At 41.7% G+C, this 27531-nt stretch overlaps 1 protein-coding gene across 29 annotated transcripts in view; it reads left to right on the top strand.

The window, feature by feature from the left end:
* The window catches only part of SYTL2 (synaptotagmin like 2), a 124512-nt gene that overhangs the window by 28500 nt on the left and 68481 nt on the right, over positions 1–27531 (top strand). Inside the window, exon 1 of one of the 29 annotated variants that reach the window (XM_063641473.1) lies at positions 19477–19715. The exons of 27 other annotated variants lie outside the window; for them this stretch is intronic. The gene's annotated coding sequence lies outside the window, so the exon portion shown is untranslated. Of the gene's footprint in view, positions 1–19476; positions 19716–27531 lie in introns of those variants that run through there. One more of the 29 variants, XM_063641463.1, reaches the window with a different exon arrangement.

The raw sequence follows: 27531 nt of genomic DNA, 5'->3' as shown, positions 1-27531 counted from the left end.
ATTAAAGGTGATGTGATTACTTTGGCAAGTTTCCAGACTTTTACATGATGTCTTTTTCACAACTTGTGTATATTTCACAGCTTCACAACATATTTATAAGCAATTGGTTCAACTAATAGAAAACATGCCATTTACTTCCCTTATCTTTGGGATCTGACGCTAACTCTGCAACTTACTTTTTCTGTACCCCATTTTCTTACCTAAAAGGAGGTTAATAATATGACTCATCTCACAAACTTGTTGTGAAGAGTGAATAAGATAAAGCGTGCAAAGTCTTAAGAAGAAGACATGGCATTTAGTAACTAATCAAAAATGTCACCTCTCTCAATATCATTGTTACCTTAGAAAAAGTCCTTCTCATTTTCAATCAGAGGCCAGGCACATAGTTAGGGTTCAAAATGCAGTTGACAAACTGACTGAATTAGCATAGTCTTTAAAAACTGGACCATGGAACCATATCTCCTGTTTGTCCTTCCCTGCCTCATGGGTAAGCAAATATCTCCACTGCCTGGGCTCAAGAGACACCCATGTGTAAAGTATTTCTCAGATAACTACTCATGACCTGGTGACACATCAAGAGCAAATATATTTTCAGACAGCTGCACACTTGGAGGAAAAGTCACCACCCTTGGGTAAGAACAGACTAGGGCATTCCCAGCCCTGAGAAGGAAGCAGTAGATATTTCCTGAGTACAAGTAGCTTTCACAGCAGAGAAAATAAACAGAGGCCCCTTCTCCTTCCTTTCCATACCTCTAACCCACCATTCTTAGAGGCCAGTAGACTTTTCAGGTGTCTTCCTCTATTATCTAGGCTGCCTGTGGGTGTGAATATACTAAATACCATAAAAATACAAAAAAAAAAAAGGAAAAAAAAAACCAGAAAAAAGAAATAAACCATCAGGGAGGAGACCAAGCCCAAGACAAGTTGCTTTCTGAAGTGATGTAGTGGGAGAGGACTTGCAGTACAGTCCTAACAGCTACCCACAAATGCCCTTGTCGTCTTCCACTTGAACTTGTCTCTTTCCATTTACTCCATCCTCTATCTACATTTACTTTGTCCACACTACTTTGCCACTGGAAATGTAAGCAAAGTTTGATCTTTAGAGGAAGATGCTACATGAATACAACACTGGTTATTTATAAAAAAAACATAAACTTACTAAGAAATGGCTGCCATTTTTAGCTGTGAGGTGAGGACTAGTTCCTGGAAGTATCTATGGAAGGGTGAAAACATTTATTGAGCATCTAGTGAGGTTGACATTGAGCAAGGCCTTTTATGAACACCATGTCTCCTTCACATAGCAGCCTTGCAGAAAGAAGTATTATCTCCCATTTTACAAATGGGAAATCGCAGGTTCAGAGAAATTAGCTGGCACAAGAACACACAAGAAATAATTAGGGCAGATCTGTAAACAAAGCTATGTATGCACTTGCTACTACAGCAGGCTCAGTTGGAGATGGTCTTTAACCTCTCCACAGGCCTGTGAGGCAGGTGGGCACAGCTATTACTGACCTTTTGAAGTTGAGAAAATTGGAGCAAAAACATTGTGAATTTTCAGCTTATCTGGTTCTACTATGATGAGAAACTTCATCTATCCATTCATTCGCTTATCCATTTATTAAAAGCACTTTTATTTGGGCTCTACTCTGGGTTGAGCATTGTGCTAGGCACTGAGAGGGTATCAAACAGGTATAAAACATGGGCTCTCATGGATCTCATGACCTTTTATCCCAGATATGGAGATAAGAGTCCTGAAATATTTGTTTTTAATATAAGAGCAAAATTTAGGTTGTGTGAAAAACAATTGGTGCATTGGGAGTTTAAAGGAAGTTAGAGATGCCTCTAAACTCCCCATAGAGAGCTCTGTGGAGGTGGTTAAGTTTTATGTGTTGATGCCCCCTTTCTCAACCTGCCATGCACACACATACACACACTCTCAAATTGGTAGTGATGATGGTAGCAGAGGAGAGGTCGCTTCAGAATGTTTTTAAATTAATCTTTTTATTTTGAGAAAATTGTAGATCACATGAGGCTGTAAGAAATAGTGCAGAGATCGGTGTACCCTTTACCCAGTTTCCCCTATGGTAACATTTTGTACAACTATAGTATAATATCACAACTCAGATATTGGCATAGATTTTTTCCAGTTTACTAATGTGTGTGTGTGTATGTGTACACATGGGCCTGTGTGTATTAAGTTGTATACAATTTTATCACATGTATCAACCATCACTGGCCAGATACTGACCAGTTACACCACCACAGATTCTTTCCATTTGTTCTTTAATAATCACTCCCACCTTCCTACAGCCTCCACAGCCCCCATCCCTAACCCCTGTCAACCATTAATCTGTTCTTCATTTCTATAATTTTGCCATTTCAAGAGTGTCATATAAACAGAACCATGCAGTAGTGGCCTTTTGGGATTGGCCTTTTTACATTTAGCACAATTCCCTTGAGATTCATCCAAGTTGTGTCCATCAAGAGTTTTTCCTTTTTATTGCTGAGTAGTATCCCATGGTATGGATGTACCAGAGTTTGTTTAACCATTCACCTGTTGAAGAGCACTGGGGTTATTTCTGATTTTTGGCTATTACAAATAAAGCTGGAATGAACAGGACTTTTTTAAACATAGCGTTATGTAACATAGTCAAGTCTCACCTTAGGCAGAGCGTGAAGTGGAAGTCACTGTCATTCTTTCCTTGGGAATATTTTATTCTTTCATTTAGCACTCATTCAACAGGTATTTTTTGAGCTAGGCATTGTGCTACTTACATTCTACTGAGAAATAGATGAGTGACAATCTGTTGACACTCAGGCTTCATACATCTTAATATGTAGCTTCTTTGGAGAAAAACAGCCAGTCCAGGCCATGAGCCTCATTTAAGCTCCTGTGGACTCTGATTGACCTCGAGAGTTAAAACTTGGGGGGTATACCTTCTTTAATTCTCCTGAGCCAACTCATGTTTTCTGTAAGATTTCATGATGATTCAAATTCTCATTAAAAATCTTAAAAATTAGTGTTTTGAATTATTTTAGAAACAGAAATGGAAGAAGTTTTCTGCAACAATTGTTTTAAGATCTGTTTTTCTTTTTATAAAACTGTTAGACAAGGGTTTTTACCTTTAGGAAGATAGTAGACGCTTTCTGAATAATAGTTAAGGGAAAAGGCAAAATCCCACCTTTCCTTCTGTTTTCCATACCTGAAGGGGGTTCATTTCTGGCTGTCCTGGGTCCAGCTGTGTTGCTTGCTTGAGCTCATCCTGAAACTCTGTCCTATCCGTGTTGGTATTTAGTTAATGTCTTTTCATTTTAGTTTTGTTTAGAATTACAAAAACCTTTATCCTCAGGTGAAAGACTGAATTCCACAGAGGGGACCTCATTGGTGTTTTGCCTTCCAGTTCTTAGCTGGGGCACTCAAGTTCTTTTCACTCAGCGACCATACATGGTTGTGGTTTCCATGTGGAATGGGTGTGGCGTTTCTCTTGGCTCAAATTGCCCTTTTCTCACCTCCCACTTCTCCCTCTCTACCTGGAAGCCTCTTCTGATTGGTTTAATGAGAAATAATACCCAAATAAGAAGATACCGTATTAAATACATGCAAGTGCTGATGTGTTGCTGCCGGCAGCCACAGGCTGTGGTGTGAGTAACTAGTAATTCCGAGGATGAAAGAAATCAGTTTATAAACCTCAATGATAGGAACATTTTTTTTTTAACCCCTTACCAGCTCTGTGGAATTGTGGAAAGAAACTGAAGACCATGATTCAAGATGATGTATTTTTTGTATAATTCTTTGCGTGTGTGTGAATGTTAAAGGCTGGCAATTTCCTATGCTTCTAATGTGCATAAATTTAATAAAACGAACATGTAATAAAGTTAAGGCACATGATGATATCATTTATTTCCCTTGTATCTCAGCCTAAATAGTAGTGGCATTTGAAAGCCATTATTTTAGAGAATAATATAATTATGGACCCTGAATTTGAAGTAAAGCAATTCAGCCTTACTATTCTCCTTGATCTCCTTTGATGTTTACTTCCACTTGTTTTTCTTCTTCTCTTCTATCTAAGATGGAAGGAAAAAACCAGTAAGACAGAGAATATCATATCTTTAGATGGGATTTTTTTCTTCACATCTCTGTTATTTCACTTATTCTTTTTTGCAAGACATTAATGAGGTTTAACATACTTTTTTTTTTTTCTGTTTTGCTGGCTTTGGTTTCCTAATGGGAGAATACAGCAGAAGGAATTTGAGGCATTAGTGGTTCATAGCCCAGAAAGCTCTGTTTTCAAACCATTGCATTGCACCATCTCTATCATTAAATATTGCAAAGCATAATCTCAACTGAATTCACTGAATGTCTTTCCTGGGGAAATGCTGCTTTTCTCCTCTGTCAGGGTCTTGACAAAGGTGAGAGTTCTGCCAGGTTTAAGAAAGATGAATTTCCAGGGCCGGGCGCGGTGGCTCAAGCCTGTAATCCCAGCACTTTGGGAGGCCGAGGCGGGCGGATCACGAGGTCAGGAGATCGAGACCATCCTGGCTAACACGGTGAAACCCTGTCTCTACTAAAAATACAAAAAATTAGCCGGGCGTGTTGGCGGGCGCCTGTAGTCCCAGCTCCTCGGGAGGCTGAGGCAGGAGAATGGCCTGAACCCGGGAGGCGGAGCTTGCAGTGAGCCGAGATCGTGCCACTGCACTCCAGCCTGGGTGACACAGCAAGACTCCGTCTCAAAAAAAAAAAAAAAAAGAAAGATGAATTTCCAGTTACCTTGTGAAGGTTGATTTTAGGACCCTGTTCTGGGTCACACTAGGAAGCCTGCCATGGGCACATGGCATGTGGTTGTTGTGGCCGAGTAATGCCCATCAGATAGCTAAAGACCTCCTCTTCCTGGGCTGCCTGGGGAAGTTCAGTGAGGAAATCTGTGGCCAGAATCTGAGCCAGAGATCAGAAAATGAGCCAGGCCAGAGAGTGTGCAGGGATCAGAGAGAAAGGAGCAAGAAGAGCCAAGGACTTAAAAATGTACAACCGAAGCCACCTGGAGAATGATTCAGTGCTTTGTGACACTTTTTTTTTTTTTTTTATTATACTTTAGGGTTTTAGGGTACATGTGCACAATGCACAGGTTTGTTAGATATGTATCCATGTGCCATGTTGATTTCCTGCACCCATTAACTCGTCATTTAGCACCAGGTGTATCTCCTAATGCTGTCCCTCCCCCCTCCCCCCACCCCACAACAGTCCCCGGAGCGTGATGTTCCCCTTCCTGTGTCCATGAGTTCTCATTGTTCAATTCCCACCTATGAGTGAGAACATGCGGTGTTTGGTTTTTTGTCCTTGCGATAGTTTACTGAGAATGATGGTTTCCAGTTTCATCCATGTCCCTACAAAGGACGTGAACTCATCATTTTTTATGGCTGCATAGCATTCCATGGTGTATATGTGCCACATTTTCTCAATCCAGTCCATCGTTGCTGGACATCTGGGCTGGTTCCAACTCTTTGCTATTGTGAATAGTGCCGCAATAAACATACGTGTGCATGTGTCTTTATAGCAGCATGATTTATAGTCCTTTGGGTATATACCCAGTAATGGGATGGCTGGGTCAAATGGTATTTCTAGTTCTAGATCCCTGAGGAATCGCCACACTGACTTCCACAATGGTTGAACTAGTTTACAGTCCCACCAACAGTGTAAAAGTGTTCCTATTTCTCCACATCCTCTCCAGCACCTGTTGTTTCCTGATTTTTTAATGATGGCCATTCTAACTGGTGTGAGATGGTATCTCACTGTGGTTTTGATTTGCATTTCTCTGATGGCCAGTGATGAGGAGCATTTCTTCATGTGTTTTTTGGCTGCATAAATGTCTTCTTTTGAGAAGTGTCTATTCATGTCCTCTGCCCACTTTTTGATGGAGTTGTTTGTTTTTTTCTTGTAAATTTGTTTGAGTTCATTGTAGATTCTGGATATTAGCCCTTTGTCAGATGAGTAGGTTGCAAAAATTTTCTCCCATTCTGTAGGTTGTCTGTTCACTCTGATGATAGTTTCTTTTGCTGTGCAGAAGCTCTTTAGTTTAATGAGATCCCATTTGTCGATTTTGGCTTTTGTTGCCATTGCTTTTGGTGTTTTAGACATGAAGTCCTTGCCCACGCCTATGTCCTGAATGGTATTGCCTAGGTTTTCTTGTAGGATTTTAATGGTTTTAGGTCTAACATATAAGTCTTTAATCCATCTTGAATTAATTTTTGTATAAGGTGTAAGGAAGGGATCCAGTTGCAGCTTTCTACATATGGCTAGCCAGTTTTCCCAGCACCATTTATTAAATAGGGAATCCTTTCCCCATTTCTTGTTTTTGTCAGGTTTGTCAAAGATCAGATAGTTGTAGCTATGCGGCATCATTTCTGAGGGCTCTGTTCTGTTCCATTGATCTATGTCTCTGTTGTGGTACCAGTACCATGCTGTTTTGGTTACTGTAGCCTTGTAGTATAGTTTAAAGTCAGGTAGCGTGATGCCTCCAGCTTTGTTCTTTTGGCTTAGGATTGACTTGGCGATGCGGGCTCTTTGTGACACTTTTGTCCAAGAAGGCAGCATGGGGTGGAAGCTCAGAGCATGGACACTGGAGTTTGACCATCTGGCTGGAGTTGTGCTGCCATTACTAGCAGTTAACCGAGTAATGAGCAGTTACTTGGCCTCTCTAAACCTGTTTTCTTATCTGTAGAATGCTTACTTCATGTTGTTGTGAGAAATTAATGAGTTAATATATGTAAGGTACTTAAAACAGTGCCTAGAATATTCTAACTGCTGTGTAAGACTTTGATAGTCTTATTGTTATTATTAACTAATATTTACTATTTTTGCCTAGTTTGCTATATACCATCAAGAACAAGGGTGTTAGGATATATGAAGAACCAGAGTTCTATATATAAAAATCAAAGTGTTTGATATGGTTTGGCTATGTCCCTACCCAAATATCATCTTGAGTTGTAGTTCCCATAATCCCCACCTGTTGTGGGAGGGACTTGGTGGGAGGTAATTGAATCATGGGGGTGGTTACCTCTATGCTGCTATTCTAGTGATAGTGAGTGAGTTCTCACGAGATCTGATGGCTTTATAAGGGGCTTTCCCTCCTTTTGCTTGGCACTTTTCCTTGCTGCCACCATGTAAAGAAGGACATGTTTGCTTCCCCTTCTGTCATGATGGTAAGTTTCCTGAGGCCTCCCCAGCCACATGGAACTGTGAGTCCATTAAACCTTTTTCCTTTCTAAATTACCCAGTCTCAGGTATGTCTTTATTAGCAGCATAAGAATGAACTAATACAGTGATTTGGTACTGGGAATGGGCTGCTGCTGTAAAGATATCCAAAAATGTGGAAGCGGCTTTGGAACTGTGTAACAGACAGAGGTTGGAACAGTTTGGAGGTCTCAGAAGAAGAAAGGAAAATGTGAGAAAGTTTGGAACATCCTAGAGACTTGTTGAATGGTTTTGACCAAAATGCTAATATTGATGTGGACAACGAAGTCCAGATTGAGGTGGTCTCAGATGGAGATGAAGAACTTGTTGGGAACTGGACCAAAGGTGACTCTTATTATGCTTTGGTAAGGAGACTGGTGGCATTTTGCCCCTGTGTTAGAGATTTGAACTAGAGAGAGATGAAACTTTGAACTTGAGAGAGATGATTAGGATATCTGTAAGAAGAAATTTCTAAGCAGTAAAGTGTTCAAGATGTGACCTGAATGCTGTTAAAAGCATTCAGTTTTATGTATTCACAAAGCTACAGTTTGGAATTGGAACTTACGTTTAAAAAAGAAGCAGAGCATAAAAGTTTGGAGAATTTGCAGCCTGACTGTGTGATAGAAAAGAAAAACCATTTTCTGGAGAGAAATTCAAGCTGGCTGCATACATTTGCATAAGTAACGAGGAGCCAAATGTTAATCAGCAAGACAATGGGGAAAATGTCTCCAGGGCATGTCAGAGACCTTCACAGCAGTGCCCGCCCCCCATCACAGGTGTGGAGGCCTAGGAAGGAAAAATGGTTTCCTGGGCTGGGTCCAGGGCCCCCCTGCTGTGTGCAGCCTCTAGGACTTGTTGGTGCCCTCCGTCCTAGCCACTCCAGCCATGGCTTAAAGAGACCAAGGTACAGCTCAAGTCGTTGCTTCAGAGGGTGTAAGCCCCAAGCCTTGGCAGCTTCCACATGGTTTTGAGCCTGCCAGTGCACAGAAGTCAAGAATTGATGTTTGGGAACCTCCACCTAGATTTCAGAGGATGTATGGAAATGCCTGATGTCTAGGCAGAAGTTTTCTGTAGGGGTGGGACCCTCATGGAGAACCTCTGCTAGGGCAGTGCAGAAGGGAAATGTGGGGTTGGAGACCCCACACCCAATCCCTACTGGGGCACTTCCTAGTGGAGCCGTGAGAAGAGGGCTACTATCCTCCAGACCCCAGAATGGTAGATCCACCAACACTTGCAATGTGTGCCCGGAAAAGCTGTAGACACTCAATGCCCGCCTGTGAAAGCAGTTGGGAGGGGGCACTGTATCCTACAAAGCCACAGGGGTAGAGTTGCCCAAGGCTGTGGAAGCCAACCTCCTGTGTCAGCATGACCTAGATATGAGACATGGAGATCTCAAAGGAGATCATTTTGGAGCTTTAAGATTTGACTGCCCTACCGGATTTTGGACTTGCATGGGGCCTGTTGCCCCTTCATTTCGGCCAACTTCTCCCATTTAGAATGGGTGTATTTACCCAATGCCTGTACCCCCACTGTATCCAGGAAGTAATTAACTTGCTTTTGATTTTACAGGCTCATAAGTGTAAGGGACTTGGCTTGTCTCAGATGAGACTTTGAACTATGGGCTTTTGAGTTAATGCTGAAATGAGTTAAGAATTTGTGGTACTGTTGGGACGGCATAACTGGTTTTGAAATGTGAGGACATGAGATTTGGGAGGGGCCAGGGCAGAATGATATGGTTTGGCTGTGTCTCCACCCTAATCTCATCTTGAATTGTAGTTCTCACAATCCCATGTGCTGTGGGAGGGACTTGGTGGGAGGTAATTGAATCATGGGGGCGGTTACCCCCATGCCACTGTTCTAGTGACAGTGAGTCAGTTCTCACAAGATCTGATGGTTTTATAAGATGCCTTTTCCCTTTTTGCTTAGCACTTCTCCTTGCTGCTACCATGTGAAGAAGGATGTGTTTGCTTCCCCTTCTGTCATGATTGTAAGTTTCCTGAGGCCTCCCCAGCCATGCTGAACTTTGAGTCAATTAAACCTCTTTCCTTTATAAATTACCCGGTCTCAGGTATGTCTTCATTAGCAGCATTGGAATGGACTACTGCAGTGTTTTTCCTATTCTCTACTCACCACAGCACAGAACACTTCTGTACCCCAGATGTGCAGGGGTTTTCCCCACACATACCAAGCAAGCAATCAGTTCTGCAGCAAACACCAGCTGGGTATCCTCTAATTCAATTCAATTCTGACATTGCCTACCTGAAGATAGCATCAGATCTCATAGGCTAAGGGCCCAGTCCCACAAGACTGCTCCTAATTCAGATGCCAATCGCAAGTAATAGGTTGTCACCTATATTTCTGATTGATTGACTGGCTGTAAATTGGGTTTCTCACTACTCCTTTTTTTGGGTTTGACTAATTCACTAGAATGTTATAGAACTCAGAGAAAAACTTTACTTATATTTACCAGTTTATTATAAAGGATATTGCAAAGGATATGGATGAACAGCCAGATAGAAGAAATGCATAGGGCAAAGTATGGGAGAAGGGGCATGGAGCTTTCACGTGTTGAGCTAACAAGAAGCTCTTCAAACCCAATCCCTTTGGGATTTTATGGCAGCTTCATTACATAGGCATGACTGATTAAACCAATGGCTATTGGTGATTAGCTTAACCTTTGTGCTGGCAGGGACCTCTCTTCTCCCCAGAGATTGGGGCTTTGGACTGAAAAGTTTAATCATGCTTTGGTCTTTATTGTGACCAGCCCCCATTCTGAAGCTACCTAGTGGCTGCCAGCCACCAGTTATCACCTTAGTGTACAAAAGACACTCTTACCACTCCAGAGATTCCAAGGGCTTTAGGAGCTATGTACCAGGAAAAGAGAACAAAGATATTTCACATATTGCAGAGAGACATTTAATTTGGTGGAAAATTATCCTACTCTTTAGATGAGCATAAGCACTATTGAAAGAATGACTGTTGCTTGCTTGACTACAGACTTTGGGATGGTTTTACTCTGGGCTCTGAAATGCAGTGAGAGGTATAGGGCCATAGTTCATTGTAGACAAATTCTGCTGTGGCCTGAATTGTCTTCTTTCACCAGTGTCAGTCACAGCATTTTATCGCCAGAAGGAGTCTATGTGAGAGATCATCCTTTTTAGTTCCCTCACTTTGCAGATGAGGAGATAGAAGCTTCAGAAGGTTAAGTGACTTGCCCAGCATCACATAGCAAGAGAGAGACTGAGCTGGGAGCAAAGTTGACTTTGCCTAATCCCTGGACAGTGTTCTTCCTCTAATACATACCAGTTTTCTAAAATCATGGCCCCTCTCTGCAGTGAGATGTACCTAACAAGTCTTCTCACACAGTATGTCCTTAGGAAGTATTTATTGATTGATCTTTGTTGATTAAAAATTTATAAAATGACTGTTTTTCTTCTTCTGAAATTGAAGATTGTTTTACCTAAATATTTTCAGTTTTCCATGATAGTGTGACCTTTTTTAAGTCCTACTTCTGCTAGGAAAACAAAAAACACTTTATGAGTTTTATCTGTTCCATATGTTTATAGTTTTTGAAATGAACATTTGAAATTCCATTAGTCAGTTTGTAGATAGTAACTTATATCTATAATATATCCATATATACACATATCTATACACAACATAGTAATTAAGAGCACATATGGAGGTGAAATTATTCTGCTTCTCTGAACCCAGTTCCTCTTTTGTGAAATAGGAATGATAATGACAATTTCCTACAGTGTTGGACTGAGGATTTGGGGAGATAGCCCGTGTAAGTGTTCCAGCCTGGTGGCTCTTCATAGAAATAATAGCAATAGCAATAACTTCACATGTAATCCTGCTGTCCCCCTCCCAATAAACAACCACATCTGAACCAAAATAGCCTTGTTAGAACATTCTTCTATGGCGGAGGGAATGCCTGATTTTACTACCTGGGGATGAGGATCCTGGTTTTATAATCACTTAGCAACCACTGAGCCTAACTTTCTATGTAATAATAGGGCAAGAAGTTTTCAATATTTCATAAATTGGTTGCAAATGTCTGAGAACTAAATGTATAGTAGTGTTTATGTATATAGATGTATATGTTATATAATATATATAGTATAGTACACTACAGAATATATAGATTCCATATTTTGTTTTTATTTTATTCATGTATTTGTTTCTTGAGACAAGGTCTGGCTCTGTCACCCAGGCTGGAGTACAGTGGGGCAATCTCCTCTCACCACAACCTCTGCCTCCCAGTCTCAAGCCATTCTCCCACCTCAGCCTCCCAAGTGTCTGGGACTACTTGGCATGCACTACTATACCTAGCTAATTCTTGTATTTTCTGTAGAGATAGGGTTATGCCACGTGGCCCAGGCTGGTCTCAAACTTGTGAGCTCAAGTGATCCGCCCGAGTCAGCCTCCCAAAGTGCTGGGATTACAGGTGTGAGCCACTGCACACCCAGCGTTATTTTAAATGGATAGTGTGTGCATGTGCCTATGCTGTTCCTCTTCACTAAGCTTAGACATTATTAGGCACTTGCTCAAGGATAAGTCTTCAAGACTTCAGTGGTGCATGTCTACAGGTCTTGCTGCCTTCTGTTGAGTTGCTCAAGATGCCAGAATGGCTGAAAAGATGCTAGAACTGGTTCTGCTGTCTAACTTGGGAGCTCTGCTTCTCTTTGGTCACTGCATTCACTCTGCAATTAGTACTGGGTACTGATGTGATGGAAAAGAAGGTTTAAATTCTCTTTGGTAGAAGGTCACTTTCAGCTTCGAGTCGAAACTCCAAAACCACTCCTGGGTAACACTGTCAAATAGTCCTGGCCTCTGCCCCATTCCCACTGCTTGCTAATTGCTTTGAGGGGTGAGGGGATGGGGTAAGGGTGAGGGAGGATTGTTTAATCTTATCATAACCTACATTGTATGAATTACACCTGCAAATTTCATCTCAGAACCCTTGGTGAAATTGTTTGAAGTGTTACTTGATGAAAATAAATTGGAATCTGCAGGTTGACTAAAGTCCCACTAGTAAGAAGACTGGCCGGGCGTGGTGGCTCCCGCCTGTAATCCCAGCACTTTGGGAGGCCGAGGCGGGCAGATCGCCTGAGGTCAGGCGTTCAAGACCAGCCTGGCCAACATGGTGAAACCCCATCTTCACTAAAAATACAAAAATTAGCTGGCATGGTGGTGGGCACCTGTAGTCCCATCTACTCAGGAGGCTGAGGCAGGAGAATCACTTGAATCGGGAGTCAGAGGTTGCAGTGAGCCGAGATTATGCCATTGCACTCCAGCCTGGGCAACAAGAGCAAAACTCAGTCTCAAAAAAAAAAAAAAGAACTGTAATTCTGCTAAGTGAAACCTTAGGATTCCTATGACCTAAGTTTTACTCTTCTTGTGTCTGAAGCCTACTCTGTTAAGGACCTCTACCTGATTCCAGAGTCCCAATTCCTGTTTTTTGGTAGTTTTTTTCTTTTTCTTTTTTTTTGGCGGGGGGTGTGGGTGGGGGGCTTAAATCTCATTCTGTTAGTGTACAGAGCCTGGGCCTGTTTTATAATCCCTTCTATAATTTTGATGCTTTATTTTCACCTTGAAATCTTTTCTAGCCATTCCCCTCCTCTCCCTTCGTGCCTCAGAAGCAGGTTCAGAGTGCGCATTAATTACATTCTTGAGTGTTGGTAGCAATGAATGCAGTCTGGGAAGGTAGGCTTGCTGTACAGGCATGTGATTAGTCACACCTGCAGAGAGGAATACCTTGACTAAAAGGCCAATTAGCTCAGATACTTTCAGTAATGGTCAAGAGGGCCAAGATTAGTTGTTTTCACCTTCACTCAGTGGTACAGATCACATGTCCTTAACCCCATGTGAGCCCTCTTCCTGATACTTACTGTTACTGCCAAGGGAAAAGTAGGGCTTGGGGCCACCCATTTCTGCTACCAGGAAAAATACTCAGAGCATACACATGCTAATTACTGAGGTGACTAAAGAATGTCCACTTCTTCAATGAAAGACAACGCTCTTTTTTGTATGTAGGAAAATAGATGTCCTTTTGTTTTCCTGTACTCCACCCTCTCCAAAGCTGTACTATGCTGTCTTCTGCATTGAATTCAGTGAGTTGGCATGTGACTTGTCTAAATCTTTCCCCCTGTCCAAAGCTCAGGTTAAGTCTTACCTCATCCTGGTTTTTGCCCTGATCTCTTCACTACCCCTCTAACCACACAGCTGACACTTAAATATGCCCCATTGTCTTAGTCCGTTTTGTGTTGCTATAAAGAAATACCTGAGGCTGGGTAATTTATTTTTTTAAAAAAGGTTTGTGGTGATTCCTCAAGGATCTAGAACTAGAAATATCATTTGACCCAGAAATCCCATTACTGGGCATATACTCAAAGGATTATAAATCATTCTATAATAAAGACACATGCACACGCATGTTTATTGCAGCACTATTCACAATAGTAAAGACTTGGAACCAGCCCAAATGTCCATCAGTGGTAGACTGGATTAAGAAAATGTGGCACATATACAGCATGGAATACTATGCAGCCACAAAAAAGGGATGAGTTCATGTCCTTTGCAGGGACATGGAGGAAGCTGGAAACCATCATTCTCAGCAAACTATCACAAGATCAGAAAACCAAACACCACATGTTCTCACTCATAAGTGGGAGTTGAACAATGAGAACACATGGACACAGGGAGGGAACATCACACCCTGGGACCTGTTGCAGGGTAGGGGGCTAGGGGAAGGATAACATTAGGAGAAATACCTAATGTAGATGACGGGTTGATGGGTGTAGCAAACCACCATGGCATGTGTATACCTATGTAACAAAACTGCATGTTCTGCACATGTAATCCAGAACTTAAAGTATAATAATAATAAAAGGTTTATTTGGCTCACGACTCTGATGGCTGAGAAGTTCAAGATTGGGCATCTATATCTGGTGAGGGCCTTCAGCTGCTTCCACTCCTAGAGGAAGGCAGAAGGGGAGCCAGCTGTGCAGAGATCACTTGGCAAGAGAGGAAGCAAAAGGTGAGAGAAGTGGCTAGCTCTTTTTAAAACAACCAACTCTCAAGGGAACTAATAGAGTGAGGACTCACTCATCTTCTGAAGGACAGTATTAATCTATTTGTGAGGAATCTACCCCCATCACCCAAACACCTACCATTAGGCCCTACCTCCATCATTGGGATTAAATTTCAATATGAGATTTGGAGGAATAAACATCCAAACCATAGCACCCATTGCTTTTAGTTCTTCTCTTCCTTTACAAATGTGTTCTCAGCTCTGTCACTTAACACCTGTGTGACCTTGGCTAAGCCACTTGACCTTGCTGAACCTCAGTTTTCATATCAATAAAAGGGTGGGCTGGGCGTGGTCATTTATACCTGTAATCCTAGCACTTTGGGAGGCTGAGGCGGGCAGATCACTTGAGATCAGGAGTTCAAGATCAGCCTGGTCAACATGGTGAAACCCATCTTACTAAAAATACAAAAATTAGCCAGGTGTGGTGGCACATGCATGTAATTCTAGCTACTCTGGACGCTGGGGCAGGAGAATCACTTGAACCAAGGAGGCGGAGGCTGGAGTATGCCGAGATTGCGCCACTGTACTCTAGCCTGGATGATAGAGTGGGACTCTGTTTCTAAATAAATAAATAAATAAATGGGGGATTATGATGATGCTTATTCCTACCCGCTCTACCTACCTCCTAAGAAGAGTTGTGAAGAGTACATGTGCTACAGTACAGTGTAAACCCCCAACATGGTACAAATGGGAGCTATTATTATTGCTGTGGGCCAATATCTTCTTCACAACAGGAACCAGGTCTTAGGACTTAATAGTTGTACCCATTGTGCCTAGCTTAATCCCAAACAGAGGATACTGTCATTCAGGAAGGAGGGAGGGAGGGACAGAAAGAAGAAAAGAAAGACTTTTATTAGATTTTATACCTATTTTCCTAATTATCATTCTCTCCTTCACTGTAGCGATGTCTTGTGAAAAGTGTTTAGTTTCTAAAAAGGCTTTGCACTGGGCAGCAGGGTGACATTTTTCTCCAGTAGTCTTCGTATTCATCTCTTTCTCCCTAAGCTAGCTTGGTGATGGTATTGGCATTCATTTTGTCATTTGATTTTATGTCCATGAGAAAAAAAAAAAACAGGAAGGCACCTGAGAGATCAGAGTCCAAATGCCTCATTTTACAGGTGAAGTCACCCAGAGAGGTGAGTGAAACAAAGAGTTTCAGTTTTTAGTAGCAGAGCGAAGACCAGAACCCAGATCTTCAACTGTATCTCTAGGCAGGGCACAGGCTGACCCCAATTAATGAAGTACTAATGATCATTTGTGCCTGCCTTTGGAAGGGTTTAAGGTTTGATTAATACTATAAAGCTCTTGCCCAGATCAGTGCAAGGATTTTTGTTGTTCATGAGGGTATAGGAGAAATAGATTTGCTGATGCTATAACATCACACTTCCTGCCTGCTCTCCACACTTTGAATTTATTTATATAAGCTTCTAAATTGGGATCACGTAAAGAATAAAAATTCCTTTGTAACTGGTCTCATTTCACATCAAGTTTAACAACATTCTATCTTGCAAAGCTCGGTATTTGGGGTGTGTAGGGGTTTGAGGGAAACTCCAGCTCCTGTTTGCCTCTTTGGGTTCCTTTGCAGGGCACTGTGTACCTGGCCTTTTCTTCCACCTTTACTGCTGCTCTTCCTGTTATGTCAGAACTTTGGAGCTAGGTAGACCTGAGTTCAAATTCCAACTGTGTTGCTTGGAAGCAATATGAATTTAATGAAGTCCCTTAAGGTCCATGAACTTCAGTTTCCTCATTGATAAAATGCAGGTGATGGTACCTACTTTGCTGATTTGCCTTATGGTGTAGAGAAAATGTGTGTAAAGATTAAAAAAGGTATTGGAGAAAGATTAAATGTCAGTTTCTTCTCTGATTCTTCAATAAAATTCAAGTCCTACCAATTAATTGCATTAATTTAGTTTTTTATTTTCTATAATATATGCACATAACTTTTAATGATATTAGTAGTGAACAAGGCTTTTTGGTTTTGTATGTAATATCACATTCTTTCTTGCTGCCTTTCATCCGAATTTCCAGGGCTTGAGAATTTTCAGAAAGTTTAGTGTATAATTTATTCCTTTTAAAGATTTTCCTTCCTCTTGGTAAAAGAAAAAAGCCACATAACTGGACATCATTTCTAACTTTGAATTGCCTTTTTAAGAACTATGGTTTAGTTGGTTTAAAGAGAGGTTTTTCAGGGATAAATTTAATCTATATTTTTCAGCTCTGCAAAGATTACATTACAAATCTGAATAGCTATATATTTTTTCTTTTTTTATTATTATTATACTTTAAGTTTTAGGGTACATGTGCACAATGCGCAGGTTTGTTACATATGTATCCATGTGCCATGTTGGTGTGCTGCACCCATTAACTCGTCATTTAGCATGAGGTATATCTCCTAATGCTGTCCCTCCCCCCTCCCCTACCCCACAACAGTCCCCGGAGTGTGATGTTCCCCTTCCTGTGTCCACGTGTTCTCATTGTTCATTTCCCACCTATGAGTGAGAACATGCGGTGTTTGGTTTTTTGTCCTTGTGATAGTTTACTCAGAATGATGGTTTCCAGTTTCATCCATGTCCTTACAAAGGACGTGAACTCATCATGTTTTATGGCTGCATAGTATTCCATGGTGTATATGTGCCACATTTTCTTAATCCAGTCTATCGTTGTTGGACATTTGGGTTGGTTCCAAGTCTTTGCTATTGTGAATAGTGCTGCAATAAACATAGGTGTGCATGTGTCTTTATAGCAGCATGATTTATAGTCCTTTGGGTATATACCCAGTAATGGGATGGCTGGGTCAAATGGTATTTCTAGTTCTAGATCCCTGAGGAATCACCACACTGACTTCCACAATGATTGAAGTAGTTTACAGTCCCACCAACAGTGTAAAAGTGTTCCTATTTCTCCACATCCTCTCCAGCACCTGTTGTTTCCTGACTTTTTAATGATGGCCATTCTAGCTGGCGTGAGATGGTATCTCATTGTGGTTTTAATTTGCATTTCTCTGATGGCCAGTGATGATGAGCATTTTTTCATGTGTTTTTTGGCTGCATAAATGTCTTCTTTTGAGAAGTGTCTGTTCATGTCCTTCGCCCACTTGTTGATGGGGTTGTTTGTTTTTTTCTTGTAAATTTGTTTGACTTCATTGTAGATGCTAGATATTAGCGCTTTGTCAGATGAGTAGGTTGCAAAAATTTTCTCCCATTTTGTAGGTTGCCTATTCACTCCGATGGTAGTTTCTTTTGCTGTGCAGAAGCTCTTTAGTTTAATTAGATCCCATTTGTCAATTTTGGCTTTTGTTGCCATTGCTTTTGGTGTTTTAGACATGAAGTCCTTGCCCACGCCTATGTCCTGAATGGTATTGCCTAGGTTTTCTTGTAATGGTTTTAGGTCTAACATTTAAGTCTTTAATCCATCTTGAATTAATTTTTGTATAAAGTGTAAGGAAGGGATCCAGTTTCAGCTTTCTACATATGGCTAGCCAGTTTTCCCAGCACCATTTATTAAATAGGGAATCCTTATCCCATTTCTTGTTTTTGTCAGGTTTGTCAAAGATCAGATAGTTGTAGATATGTGGCATTATTTCTGAGGGCTCTGTTCTGTTCCATTGATCTATGTCTCTGTTGTGGTAGCAGTACCATGCTGTTTTGGTTACTGTAGCCTTGTAGTATAGTTTGAAGTCAGGTAGCGTGATGCCTCCGGCTTTGTTCTTTTGGCTTAGGATTGACTTGGCGATGCGGGCTCTTTTTTGGTTCCATATGAACTTTAAAGTAGTTTTTTCCAATTCTGTGAAGAAAGTCATTGGTAGCTTGATGGGGATGGCATTGAATGTATAAATTACCTTGGGCAGTATGGCCATTTTCATGATATTGATTCTTCCAACCCATGAGCATGGAATGTTCTTCCATTTGTTTGTATCCTCTTTTATTTCATTGAGCAGTGGTTTGTAGTTCTCCTTGAAGAGTCCTTCACATCCCTTGTAAGTTGGATTCCTAGGTATTTTATTCTCTTTGAAGCAATTGTGAATGGGAGTTCACTCATGATTTGGCTCTCTGTTTATCTGTGATTGGTGTACAAGAATGCTTGTGATTTTTGTACATTGATTTTGTATCCTGAGACTTTGCTAAAGTTGCTAATCAGCTTAAGGAGATTTTGGGCTGAGAAGATGGGGTTTTCTAGATATACAATCATGTCATCTGCAAACAGGGACAATTTGACTTCCTCTTTTTCTAATTGAATACCCTTTATTTCCTTCTCCTGCCTGATTGCCCTGGCCAGAACTTCCAACACTGTTGAATAGGAGTGGTGAGAGAGGGCATCCCTGTCTTGTGCCCATTTTCAAAGGGAATGCTTCCAGTTTTTGCCCATTCAGTATGATATTGGCTGTGGGTCTGTCATAGATAGCTCTTATTATTTTGAGATATGTCCCATCAATACCTAATTTATTGAGAGTTTTTAGCATGAAGAGTTGTTGAATTTTGTCAAAGGCCTTTTCTGGATCTATTGAGATAATCATGTGGTTTTTGTCTTTGGTTCTGTTTATATGCTGGATTACATTTATTGATTTGCATATGTTGAACCAGCCTTGCATCCCAGGGATGAAGCCCACTTGATCATGGTGGATAAGCTTTTTGATGTGCCGCTGGATTCAGTTTGCCAGTATTTTATTGAGGATTTTTGCATCAATGTTCATCAAGGATATTGGTCTGAAATTCTCTTTTTTGGTTGTGTTTCTGCCAGGCTTTGGTGTCAGGATGATGCTGGCCTCATAAAATGTGTTAGGGAGGATTCCCTCTTTTTCTATGGATTGGAATAGTTTCAGAAGGAATGGTTCCAGCTCCTCCTTGTACCTCTGGTAGAATTCAGCTGTGAATCCATCAGGTCCTGGACTCTTTTTGGTTGGTAAGCTCTTGATTATTGCCACAATTTCAGAGCCTGTTATTGGTCAGGCAAAGGCTTAGAGATAGTTTACTTTCTTTTTTGAATAGAGAAAACATTTATTGAAAAAATAAATTTCTGGTCTTTTGGAATAACACTATAAAATGAATGTGGTACTTTGATGGAATTTGGAACAATATCACCAAACATTGAGTGGCAGGCACAGGTCAGGTGTTGGAAATACAGAGGAGATTAACATGGCGTCTCCTCCTTCCAGAAGAGCTCAGGCTGATAAGGGAGACAGATAAGGAAACAGACATTTGCTATATAATGCTGAGTCCTGTGAGACCAAAGAGGAGGAGCCTCTAACTCCACTTATCAGGAAGGGACTAGACTCATCTTCCAACAGGAGGTGACACCTGGACTCTGTCTTGAAAGGTGACTAGGAGTTTAAGAAGCTGGAGAAAGATCTTGCAGGCAGAGGAGCTGCATGTTCCAAAGACAGAGGTGTGAAAGGTAAGTTTAAAGAACTTCAAGGTACTGTGTCGGGAGAAATGGAAAGGAAGTCAGGGAGTAGATCTGGAGGGGCCAGTGTAACCCTGAGTGGTTTGAATTTTATCCTGAAGACAGTGAAGCCATTGACTGTACCTCCCAGGGAGTCTTACACTGGCAGAAGACCTTAGAGGTCAGAACTGAGCCCTCTTATGTTTGCAGATGTGGAATCTGAGGCCAAGGAAAGGGAAGTGAAACACTCATGGCTATACAGGGAATTAGTGGCTGATAACCTATGTCTTTTATACAGTGGGAGGTAGGGAGCAGGGAACCTTCCCAAGGAAATTTCAGTGTTGACCTTATGAATGCAGATTCTCATAGGAACATTTGGCCAAGGATTTATCATGGGGACTTCATGGTTTGGGCTAATGACCCCAGCATGCCTTTTGCATATTATTTCCTTTAAAGGAAAGGCCATCACTAGCAAGAAATGCTCTTTGGCTATTTTTAGGCTGTGTGGTAGGGGGAATTAGTGGAATTCCTAAGGTTAGCTCCAGCTGTTTTTCTCCAAAAGGCCAGCTGAATATTTTATGAAATTTGCTCATTAGGGTTTTTATCCTTCTGTGAGGCATTGTACTGAGTCTGAGCTCAGGCTGGCCTGAGAGATAAGTAAGGGGATTGGAGTTTGGGGAAGACAAAACTGGGGCTGGGCTGGTTGCTGCCCATTTTGATATTTAATGTTAAATGGAGTTTTATATATGGTTGGTCATTCTGCCTTTGTACACATAGTGAATATGACAACTATCATGAAGGATGACTGGATTTTGCAGATTCAGAGACATAATGCCTGCGCAGAGTTGGTGCTGACTGATTGGTGTAACTACCATGTAATAGCACCTTTTACTCAGTAATACAACCTTACAGGACTTCATAGATAGCAAGTCAGATATTCATTAAGACTTATTCAATGGGAGCATGCTTGTGGCTATTTGTTATCTACAAGTAGAATACTACTTCCTATTGTGTCTCAGGAACTATATATATGAAGATAGGTGAAGTAAAAGCATTCTTCATTTCTTCTAGACTGTACTATGAACCTTTCTTCTTAACCAAATTTATGGGTATCTGCTTAGAGATCATGCTATGTTAGAAGGAGAATGGATCAGCCGGACACGTGCCTGTAATCCCAGCACTTTGGGAGGCCAAGGCGAGTGGCTTGAGCTCAGGAGTTTGAGACCAGCCTGGGCAGCATGAGGAAGCCTTGTCTCTACCAAAAAATAAAAAAATTAGCCAGGCATGGTGTCATGTGCCCGTAGGCCTAGCTGCTTGGGAGGCTGAGATGGGAGGATCGCTTAAGCCCAGGAGGCGGAGTTTGCATTGAGCTGAGATTGTGCCACTGCACTCTAGCCTGGGTGATAGAGCAAGATCCTGTCTCAAAAAAAAAAGTATAACTGGCTGGGCACGGTGGCTCACACTTGTAATCTCAGCACTTTGGGAGGCCGAGGCAGGCAGATCACGAGGTCAGGAGATCGAGACCATGGTGAAACCCCGTCTCCACTAAAAATACAAAAAAATTAGCCAGGCATGGTGGTGGGCGCCTGTAGTCCCAGCTACTCGGAGAGGCTGAGGCAGGAGAATGGCGTGAACCCGGGAGGTGGAGCTTACAGTGAGCTGAGATCACGCCACTGCACTCCAGCTGGGGCGACAGAGCGAGACTCCGTCTCAAAAAAAGAAAAAAAAAACAAAGTGTAACTATAATTGTATAATGTTTTGCACTTTACAAAATGTCTTTCCATACATGGTCTCATCAGCTCCCTGTGGTGATTCAGCAAAGAGGGTAGGCAGTGGTTAGTCTCAGTTTTAGAGATGAGCAAACTAAGGCTCAAGCAAATGCTGTCTGTGGTCACCAAGCTAGTAAGTGGGTAATCAGATTTCAAACCAGATCTTGTGACTTTAAATCTTACGTTCTTTTTCCTTCATGACACTGCCAACTAGACTAAGGAAAAAGGGCCAGCTTCTCCTACAGTGTAAAAGTGGTTCAAGGAATGCCTTGAAAGCAAGGGAATTCTGTTGCATATACAACCAAGGAATGAAGGAGAATCCACAGCATGGGGTTTCTAAACAGGTTGGAATAAACGTGAGCTTTGTCCCCCCAGCTCTGAAACAACAGTTGTCTGAGCTAGAACTCAGTGACATTAAACTAACAGTATGTAACTTATGCTAGTGAAAGAAACACTAATTTATTACTTTATTACTGTTGGTTGGGATGAATAGTTGTTTACATTCATTTACGTTAATTAACCAAAGACAGTGGGTCTTGCCAAGTTTCCATTTTAAGAATTATATGGAACACTGATGATCACAAAGAGATCCAGTGTGCTTCTCCCCTGCTCTCTGAAGTGTCTAAAGGTGAAACCATCCTTAGACTACACTGGTCAGGAAGCCTCAAGAGATGCTCTCAACACTTTGGTAACTATTTATGTTTTTTTCCACTACTATGTATAAGGTTCAGTGTGGCTAAAAATGGACAAAAACCCTTCCCTCGAAGAGTCTAGAAGTGGGAATTTGATATATCTATAAGTTACAAAATGTTAGTTATTGAATAATTACTGTGTTGGGCACCTATATATAAGCATTAATTTTCTTGACAACCCAGTAAGATAGGTATGATGCCCATTTTACAGATGAGAAACCTGAGGCTCAGGGAAGCTAAGTAACTTGTATAATAGGGCCACATTATATTCGAGTCTATCTGACTCTAGAGCGTGGGCTCTTTACTACTTCAGATGAGAGATGTACAGATAAATATTATTAGGGCTCAGTGAAAGAGAAAATGTTGCCTGCTTGTGGTAGGGGTATTTGTGAGGGGAAATGGGCTGCAGGAGCAGTTTCATGGAGGAGGTGTCATTTACGCTGGGACTTGAGTGATAGGAAAGGTTTGGATGTGTGCGGATATAAGGTAAAGACATTCCAAGTAGAGAGAATGGCATAAACAATGGTCTGGCGATGATAGTGTAGAGGTGATATGTGGGGAATGGATGGGCTGTAGTTCAAGGGATAGGAACGGTCCTGTAGGAAAGAAGATTGGATAGGGAACTTGGAATGAAATGAGAAGAATGCCAATACTGGAGTAAGGAATTTGGACTTCTCTGCCATCAGGGAAGTGGTAGGGAAGGTTTTCGAGTCAAGGCATGGCATGATGAGAGTGGTGCTTTGGATATGAGTCTAGCTGGATTGTGTATGGTAGACAGAAATGAGGGAGAACCAGGAGTGAATGAAGCCATGTTCAGAGAAAATTACAACCCCCTACATGAATGGTAGACAAGGAGAGAAAGAGTTGTACTGGAGGGAGATTGCACAGGTTCAGTCTGGCAATGATTGGTTTTTAGGATGAGGAGAGGAAAGCATCCACAGTGTCATCTCAGAGTTACTTACGAAGATGTACTTAGTTAACAGGTTCCAGGCAGCACGCTGGGGATTTGTATAGCAGATGCAATACGAATCCAACAGCAATAACTTGACTTGAGCCCACCCTGAGCATGACTGTGTGGCAGATTTACCTGAATGTGTGTTCAGAGTTCTGAGCTAATGAATCTGGGAGTGGCCAATCTGGAGATCTATTCCTTATCTATGAGGAACATCTGAGCCCCCAGCTGTCCTGTTAAATGAGGCCCTTTGTTTTGGGTTAAATGATGGTTGCCAGGTGGAGGTTGTTAGGGGAAGAGTGCTAAGTGAAAATGCTATATAAACTGTGTGTTTTTGCAAGTGGTTGTGGTTCTCCTGCCCAGCCTACCACCACGGGCCTGTGCGGTTATTCTGTCCAGCCTGCTGCCCCTGGACTGGTGGTTCTCCTGTCCAGCCCGCCGCTACTGGACTCTCTCCCCTGTGTGTAAGCCCCTGATAAAACCCCATGTTTCATTTGCAGGCTTTGGGTCTCTTCTTCAGCCTCTTAAACTGGGTGCCATCCCTGTTGGAGTCAATAGGGGTTTGGCACAACTCAGAGATGGACTCAGAGATGAATAAGTAACATTATGTCCTCAGACTGTGTATTAATTTTCTATTACTGCTGTGATGAACTTAGGGGCTTAAGACAACACAAACCTATACAGTTCTAGAAGTCAGAAGTCTGAAATGGATCTTACAGGCTAAAATCAAGAGATCAACAGAGCTGAGTTCCTTCAGGAGGCTCTAGGGGAGAATCTGTTTCCTTGCCTTTTCCAGCTGCTACAGGCTGCCTGCATTCCTTGGCTCATGGCCCCTTCCTCCATCTTCAAAACACATCACTCCAACATTTTCAGCCTCATATCTCCTCTCTCTCCTTCTGACTATTCTAATTCCTTCATATAAGGACCTTGTGATTACATTGGGCCTCATTAGATAATCTAGGATAATCTCCCCACAAGATTCTTAACAGTGATATCTACAAAGTTTCTTTTACCATGTAAGGCAGCATATCTTCAGGTTCCAGGGATTAGGATGTGGACATCTTTGGAGGACCGTTATCCTGCCTACCATAGAATTAACATATTTATGGAAGATAACTTATCAAACTTTTTTGTACAGCCCTTTTTTGGCCTTTTCTGTATTCCATTGAATTGTTTTGCTTTTTTTCTTTCTGATCTTTTTTTCCTCTTCTTCGTTTACCCAATAAATGAGGCACCTGCTATATGCCAGGTACCCTGCTATGTGCAAGAGACACAGGATACCAAAGCCTTTCTGCCCACTGCTGGAGGAAGCTAGAGGAGGGCTGTTACTGCAGAACCAGAGACCAAGATGTCAAACTCTTGGCTTTTGATTCTCTGAGGTTGGGGTCCAGGCCTAAGATGGAAAGATTTAAGAGAATTCTTGTGTTTGAAGAATGAGATCCTTTCACCAAACTTTTCTCCTACCAATACCCCATCTCAAATTTAGAAGATTTAAAAAACCCTCCTCAAAGGTCTCTGCAGTGGGCGGTGGGAGTGTGTGTGCATGCAGAAACCAATAATTTGACTCATTGTTAAAATGGTGTAGGAGGTTAGAGGATAGGAAACAGTCTAGTGAGGTAAATAGAAAAGGTAGCAGCAGTAATTCTCCAACCTTATAATGGCATGGAAAGGTGATTGAGTTAGTGAAATGTTGGGGATTTATTTATTGTCATTAGGTGTTTATGGAGCACTTACTGTGTCCCAGGCCATTTTACTTACAGCATAATGTCATCCTCATGGTAACCCTGTAAGGTGGATCTGTTTTGCTGCCCGAGTTGAATAGATGAAGAAACAAACGAGAGTCATTGGGGAAACTGCCAAAGAACTAATAGATTAATCCACTTCCAATTATCTTTTGACTCCAAAGCTACAAGTGCATTCTACTACATCACAACACTTCTTCTGTTGGGGGTATAGAAAATGAATATGGTAGACATTATTTACCTGTGTCAGTTTCAAAATCAGTGTCTCTTTAGAGGATGGTGAGGATCAAGGAAGATCTTGCACATAGTAGAGGCTCGATGCATCTTTAATGGGGCAATTTGGCCCGACCAGATGGAATTGAGCAGGTCTGGGACTACGCTGAGGCAGGTGAAGTGCCTAGAGCACAAAGTCTTTGGAGACAAGGTCATGCAAGTGCTGATACTCACTTGTAGCACCCTGATAGTGAGTGTCTCTTTAATTATATGCCCTGGGTGTCTTACTCTTAAGGAGACACTCACTCTCAGAGTGCTGCAGGTGCAGAGTGCTGAGCTCACATGACCTTGCCTCTTTATATTTTGTGCCCTGGGTGCCTTGCTTGCCTCACCTATAGGTCCTGGATTTCAGCAGAAGCTAGCAGTGGGAGAGAACCGGTTAAATTGTTTTAATTCTGGCTGCATATTACAATCATCTAGGCACCATTCTGAAAAATATCCTAGGTGGCAGTCTCCCCCAGGCCATTTAAATCACAATTGTTGCGGGGGAGAGGGAGGATGAAGAGACTTGGGCATTGGTATTTTTAGAAAAATCTTTTCAGATGATCCTAATGTACAGCCAGTTTTTGGAACCCCCAAGCTGGTACATTTGGGGAGAGTCCCTCATTCCCAGTCTGGTTAGGAATGTACGTGATTGTACCGAAAGTGAGGCTTTCTCACTTTGAATTTTTCTGTGGTCCTTTTAAAGTCTCAGCTGGTGATGGCTACAGTTCAGTTAACTTTATGATCCTGAGTTTAATTCCAGCCTAGTTAATAAATCAGCTTGTTCTTCCACTCCCTTCCTTTGAATTTGAAACCTAGAAAATAATTAAATCTGATATTCATCTGTAATTTGGGCTGTTATCAGTGTTTGGTTTTTAGGGGTGCTGTGAAATGCAGCCCAAACCATTTATTAGCCAGTTTGCAAATCCTTATTTATGTTGAAATTGTATATGTCCTAGAGGGTAAAGGAGATCTTCTCTGCATGTCCTAGCTCCAACGTTAGGCAGTTGTATGACGTTAAGCAATTGGTCTAACCCTTTTTCATCACAGATTCCTCATCCACGCAAAGAATTAGTTACGACCCTATGATTTGACTGTTACTTTATTTCATGTGTTTTCTCTTGTAACAGCTGAAAACAATTGATATACAAATATGCGTGTTTAACTTTGACTAATTGCTGTGCATCCACATCATGTGGGAACATTTTAGAAAAATGCAGATTCCTGGACATCAGCTTTGAAGAGTTTGGTTCAGTAAGCCTTGAGCAATGTCTGGGAATCTGCTGCTGATCAGCCAGACTTGAATACTGCTGTTTATTGAAGCAATCATGAATATAATGAAAGTGATAGCACTCCCAATTTAGATGTTACTGTGGAGTGTGCTGTTGACAGATACCGTACTTCTCTTCAAGGAAGCCTTCCCTGGCTCCCCAAGAGTACATTAAATCCTCTGGCTAAAAGTTTTATAGCCCACTGCCCTTTTGCTCTGTGAGACTTCTTGGGCTTGTTCAGTATCTGCCCTCCTTTCCAGAATCTAAACTCCCTAAGGCAGGGGACTGCATACATTATCAGAACTTTTGGCGCATACAAATTACCGTCTTCCAGAACGAGATCTGGGCCTGGGGTGGATGCTGCCATTCCAAGGAGAGAGGAAGTTTCTCTCTGGTATTTGGAACTTAGGCAAGCCTCTTGGTGCTTCTCAAGCTGTGTAGTTAATAAAAGCCCATGGATATGGTGGCTTTTGCAGCAGCTCCATGCAATATCAGAACTCTGTTCTATGTGGCTTAAAGTCCTTCGTGATATGTTTTCAAAGATAAGTCACCCCCTTTGTAGACTGGCATCTCTCTTCTACATATGATTTGAATTTTCAGCTCAGGTACGAAGTTTAAAATGAACTTTCAGCTGCCCATTTCCTCAGATCCTTTCTTTCTTTACTATTTTTGTTTCTTAGAATCCTGATCAAAAAAATATAGATTAAAAGGATGATTCTAGCACATTTATCAAGACTGGCAAGCATGAAAAATTCAGGTTCAAATTCCCCCCCTTGACACTTTAGGCCTCTTGGGGTCCAACCTTGGTCACTTGCCCCATTTACACCCTGTACTCCAGTTACCAGCCTTCTTTTTGAACACCTTTATGGTTTCAGGGTCCAGCGCTCTTGCCCAGAATGCCCACCTCCTTCTCTAATACAGCCTTCAAGGCTCGCCTCATTTTATCTCCTTCCTAAATCTTTGTGGCCTACCTGACACTTGGTGTGTGCCTCCTTTATTAGTAGCTGACATACTTGTATTATGGTTAGTCATGTGTGATGCTGTCTCCTCACATAGCCCATTATCTTGCCCTTGGTTAACATATTTTATTCCTATGGGTATTGTAAGTTTAAACCTGTGGCCTAGCAATTGTAGAAAATGAGCTTTT

This window comes from Symphalangus syndactylus, chromosome 6 (genome assembly GCF_028878055.3).
Source record: "Symphalangus syndactylus isolate Jambi chromosome 6, NHGRI_mSymSyn1-v2.1_pri, whole genome shotgun sequence".
NCBI classification, from domain to species: domain Eukaryota; kingdom Metazoa; phylum Chordata; class Mammalia; order Primates; family Hylobatidae; genus Symphalangus; species Symphalangus syndactylus.
The sequence above is the reverse complement of the archived record's forward strand: the minus strand, read 5'-3'. Positions and strand labels throughout refer to the sequence as shown.